The following is a 6,009-nucleotide window of genomic DNA, read 5'->3' as shown; positions in this document are numbered from 1 at the left end:
ACTTTTCAGGATGTACTAATGGTGAACTTTGGCTGGGTATAAAATCACTGGGTCTGGATTCTGGCTCACTCGTGTCATCTTCGAAATCACTGGCCCAAGATTTCATCTACTTTACGAGGCGATACATCACGTTTCTGCTCTTACTGTCGTCTTCTTTCTTCACTAATTTATTGTTTCATCTTTACTGCGAAAAGTCAAATGACTACATTTGTGAGGTGTCATAAGAAAATGTTCGTCAGACAAGCCGATGGATTTCTCACCCTCCTTTCGAGACAAAAGTCAAGATACTTGACATATCTATAAGAAGAAAGGAGACAACCGTCAAGAAACCTGTTATCATTGTCCAGAAAAGGACATTTGTCTTCAAATCTTCCTACGAAACAACAGGAGCAAGAAGAAAAGAGCGGTTCAGAACAGAAAGAAGAGGTACCCTCCCCAAAGGAAGAACCCAGACACGTGCAGAAAGAGAAACATGAGAAGAAAATAAGAAGAGGTGAAAATTAGATGGAAGTGAGGGAAAATGATGTGAAAGTGAAGAAATTTAAAAAACAGAAAGAGTGAACAGACACAGAAGAAGGCTATGAACTTTTAAAGTGTTGTGTTGTGAAATCGATTGTAAAATTTGTACCAGAATAGACCAGGCATAACACGTAACCCAAATACAGCGTCTTATTATGTTCCGTCATGATTGAAAACTGTGTCGCATGGATTGACTGCGGACAGACGATGGCACATCTATATAAGGAATGTAACGTCACACACTGCTCTCCTCGGACTGAAAGACTGACTCCGTGTTGTGACTAAATTTTTCAGTTGATTCCCGTCACCTGTTCTTGTCACAATATGTGGACCAACATAGAATCATGTACTCTCGTATCGACAATGATGTTCCGTACGGACGTACCCATGTATGTGAAATCATCCTGAACAATTATCAGGATTAGGGATACGAGCGTTTGGAAAAGAAGAACTTGTATGGAGAGACAAGGTTGTTTGAAAAGGGTTCCTATATACAGACCAGAAGTGAGAATAAGCTTGAGGGAGAGAATAATACGTATGCGATGCCCTTTATGTTAACGGAATAATGTTAACATAAACTCAATGGCCCTTTTTAGGGCCACTCAGATGCCTCGAAATGAATTGCTTTCTTGCCTCAAACTTGTTTTTTTGTGTCTTTTATATATTGCATGTTGTCTGTTGTATGTGTTATAATGTCCCCTTGACTCCAAACAACCCCACGGTGATTTTTAAATCCTTTACTCCAAACAGCCCTAGGGTGATCTGAAAAACCTTGAGGCTAGAGTTGCCCAAGGGGATCTGTAATTCATTATCCTACTGATGATATAACTTTTGAGTCCAAACATACCCCAGGGTTTTGTAATGCTAATTACCATTGACGCTAAACAGACCCAATAAGCTTAGTTGAATTGTCTATGTGCCCCATCCATGTTAAATTCCCCTTGATGCCAAAATGCCGGGAACCACTCTGTAATGCTAATAACCATTTATGCTAAGGTGCCCCACTTAACTATTTATGCTAAATATCCCGAAGAACGTCTAACTGGAATTATTAAGAGTGCACAAACCCTCGAAAAATTATATGAATATTAGTTTCAGTTATTCTTAGATCCATGTGATCCAATACTTCTATAAATATAACTTTCATGGCCTATATATCATACTTTGTACTAAATTAATCGTACATTTTGAATAATGTAATAACACATGCCAGTTTCAAAATGCTAAGATGAAGAATAGATTATTACGAATATTTCATCACAGACTTGTACAATATACAAATAGTAAATTAGGGGATCTTGCTTGAATCTCCACGACCAGGTACTTAAGAAACTTATGGTATCTGATGGATTTAGCAATGTTAACACTAGGTTATACTTTTATCATGTATTTGCAATATCAACTGTCATTAAAGATTCTACAGCATGGTATAGTGAACTTCCTTATAGAGCCTTCCTCAAAAATGTGAATTCATAGCCTGTATCGAAAGTTTAGATTTGCATTGTGAAATAGAAACTTATGATGGGCGAATTGCATTCTACTTTGCACATAATGTCTGTAAAATCCATATATATTGGTTCAGTCATGTAAACAGTTGTATTTATGTTGTTCACCTTTATATGCAGAGCACGTTCATTTCCACATTTTCCTTCCTGGTATAAACTTCAGGCCAACATATATGCATATATACATACATAAAGCTATCTTGCACACACTTCGCTGGGCTTATTGGTATATCATCATATATCATTGCTGATACATGAATGTAATTGATGACTAACTGATACGTAATGAAAATGAAAGTTAGCCCGAAATAAAAGGCTAACGGATGGGATTGTGGTTCATTCTTTATCCCCCACAAGGAAACGCCTTGCTTTTCTTACAATGAATATTTCCTGGTCTTGTTTGACCTATGTTTTTGCCTGCAGTAGTGGTAAGTGTACCTACCTACCTACCTACCTACCTGCTTGCATGCATGCAAGCAAGCATGCACTCATCCATCCATCCATCCATCCATCCATCCATACATACATACATACATACATACATACATACATACATACATGCATACATACATACATTTTCCTTGTAATGAGAAAAGTTGTAAAATTATATTTGATGATGTTCGTCAGAGCATTTAACCATTCAGTTGATGATTTTACCAATTGCATTATCAATTCAACTTTAAAATATGAAGAACTGGTATGTTGTATCTCTAATTGTTTTCGGTTTGATTCGATTATATTTCGATGTTGGTTTATTTATAATTAATTTATTTTATGTCTTCTCTATTTTATATTTGTCTTCAGAGACTGAACACCTTGCATGTATTGGAAGCAATGCAACTTTGGAGTGGACTGTAGGAAATAAAAGTTCCGAACTTAAGGAAACTGATGTTCGGATACGAAATCCGACTGAAAATGTAATTATTTCAACAGAGTATGATCGGTGTATGAGTCATGACACGTTATCAGTGAGTTGTGTATTTTCGGAAAAGAATGACAATTGGATGATTTTGTTAACTTTTATCAATATCACACCTAAACACAGTGGACATTATACAGCATGAATCAAAACTAAGCTACGCATTGAAAATAGGACCAAGGAGTTGATAGTGATAGGTAAGTATCAAGAGAAAACATTAATCATTTCAAGAATTGGGCAAAAGTAGAAAATTAATCTCATCAAGAGAAATATATTGTAGTTAAAGCTGCATGCTACGCAATAAAATTATCGCTAATAATTACTTTACTAAAAATTAGAAAGGGTTCTATCAAACGTAAGTCACGTTAACCCATCGGTTTCTATTTGTAATAATGAACCAAGGATGAAGTCAATATACGACTCTATTAACATATGATAGTATACGTTAGAGTCTAAGCCTGACACAAACCTTACAACTGAAATCATAGGTAACACACATTAATAAAGACATTTTAAAAACATTCAATGGTTCAATCATGCTCAGTCTTGACCAAATGGGTATTCAAAGGAAAAAGAAACGCACATGAACTGATTAAGATAATCATAAAATTAATAGTCAATATAAAATAACAACTAAAGGGAGCAATGAATGAAATTCATTCGAATCTAAAATGCACATATAATGACAAATTTGACATTTATCGCAAAATATTTTAAAAAAAGTAATGATTACCAAAACAGGTGAAGCCAACTGATATGATCAAATATATTACCCACAAGATACAGGTTAACCGAAATGCTTGTAAGACTAATCTGAAATAGTAGAATGATAGTGGTCTCTTATGAGCAGGAGTTGATTATATATTGATAGATTTTCCAGAATATTGAAAACAAAATGTAGAACTCTGCATAATGATTCTTATATAATTGCTGTTAGAATAATGACAGAACACTCATTGCGGTGTTTTAAACGCAAAATGTACAAGAGTAAGACCAGTATTGATAGTATTCGCACTTCGTGGCGCCTCTACACACTAAGGTTTATATGTTGCCTATTAAAATTAGCTTCTAAAAATGTACAAAGAAAGAATTGCAGATCAATTTGAGGAGGATAACCCCTTGCAGATAATTGTAAAGGTAAAGTACTACAAGATAACAATACATTTTAATACGCGACTACCGGAAAGCTAATTATTATCCGTGACTGGGAATTATTTTACCTGACTTTGGAATATTAATTAGTATATCTGAATGTGCTAGTAATGTTGCAAACACAGCTTGTTAGTGACATGCGGCAGAAATTGGAAGCGTCGATATTGTGCTTTCCATGTGTACGTATTGGTGGGACTACTGCTGCTTGCCAGTATGGCATAAAGTTGCCAGAGTCCAATCTGGTATTGCCAATGTTTCGTAGTGTATTGAGAGCTGTTTCAGGTAAGAGTTTCAAACGTAGATCGTGGATATTATCTGGTTCAGCCAAAGTTGTCTTGTGCTCCTTCAGGAAAATTGGTAACTCTCTGAGAGTACAATATTTATTTATTGGAAATATAGAGGAAACTTTAATTTCTGTTGTTTAACGGCGAATGTTTTAGACAATCTAATATGACAAAGAATATGTGAGATCAATTGCTAACTTTGTAAATCAGGATGCGTCATGCTGAAACATATTCTTTTACACTTTCCAGATAGGCCACAAATAAGGGAAAATGGGAAGCCGGTTCTCCACAAATCGTTTGAAGTAATGTGTACCACATTCTATGTATCTGACTGTCAAACCTACTATTGGAAAATCAACGGTGCAGAGCTGTATTATGCAAGACTTATACATACAAATTCGTCGACACTGATATTCAAAAATTGAACTGTAATGGAGAACTTTAGCACGTTAGCATGTCAAGTAGGGATACGGAATGGTAGTAATGAGGGAAGCAGATGGTGTTCTGAATACAGCTTGACTTATACACTTCTACCATATTGTAAGTACATTGAAAAAAATAATTTATACTTTATAATCTATTATCCAAACGTATTACTTACGCGATGACTTAATTCAAACAATGGGTCAATACAAACATACAGAAGATCGGTGTTTTCTAGAAGCTAGTTAGAGCCCAGAGAGAGAGAGAGAGAGAGAGAGAGAGAGAGAGAGAGAGAGAGAGAGAGAGATAAAAACAGGTCGATCGAGCGATACATACATAATATATATAATATGTAAAGGGATAATTTCTGTAATGCAAAACTACTTATGTGCCTTGACTTTAAGGATACTTATACATAATCAACTGATCTCTCTATGACATGTTCTTCTTGCAATTATATGAACTTTGAAGTAGTGTATAGTGTAATAGGATTTGACCTGAATGGAGGCTTGGATTAAATGACAACACAATACAATGATGAAAGATGGAAGTTTATGAAATAAATTAACACAAATATGTATATACTCTACCAATACAGCGTGATTCTTTCAAGCTCTAAACACATGACTCATTCAATTGCTTCGAACAAACGTTCACAAATGGGAGAACAAAACTATGATTCATATATTCTCAAGTATGAAGGTAAGATTCATATAATCTCAAGTAATGAAAGTAAGTTTCAAATAATCTCATGTAATCTCATGTAATAAAAGTAAGATTCACATAATCTCACGTAATGAAAGTAAGATTCAAATAATCTCATGTAATGAAAGTAGGATTTAAATAATTTCGTGTAATAACAGTTAGAGTCAAATAATCTCTTGTAATGAAAGCGACTCAATTGTACTCAATTGAAACAACAGTTCGTATGATTCACAACCACGTATGATTCATAAATACTTGTAAAAACATGCAAATTGAAACATTTCGACCTAGTTTACGTGTCCACTAAACCATACAGATATCCTGGATTCTTGGGTTGCCCACACTTGTATTGGCCACAGGCACCCGTTATTGAACCACCATGCGCACAAGTTTACAAATCGGCGGTTCCGTCCTTGTATAGCCTTGATGGTCACACCAGCTTCCATCTTCATAGAGACATACAGACGGCCAGACGACAGCCTGATATTCCTGCACACACATA

At 35.3% G+C, this 6,009-nt stretch overlaps 1 long non-coding RNA gene across 1 annotated transcript; it reads left to right on the top strand.

The window, feature by feature from the left end:
* The first annotated feature begins 2,381 nt into the window (after positions 1-2,381).
* Positions 2,382-4,913, top strand: LOC149793524 (uncharacterized). The gene is made up of 3 exons (XR_016422564.1): positions 2,382-2,452; positions 2,829-3,140; positions 4,629-4,913. It is a non-coding gene; the product is annotated as an uncharacterized LOC149793524 (long non-coding RNA).
* The last annotated feature ends 1,096 nt before the right edge of the window (positions 4,914-6,009 follow it).

The sequence above is a fragment of the Sinohyriopsis cumingii genome, chromosome 8 (genome assembly GCF_028554795.1).
Source record: "Sinohyriopsis cumingii isolate HCF-2022 chromosome 8, ASM2855479v2, whole genome shotgun sequence".
In the NCBI taxonomy this organism is placed as follows: Eukaryota; Metazoa; Mollusca; class Bivalvia; order Unionida; family Unionidae; genus Sinohyriopsis; species Sinohyriopsis cumingii.
Note: the sequence above shows the minus strand (reverse complement) of the source record. Positions and strands in the feature narration are given on the sequence as shown.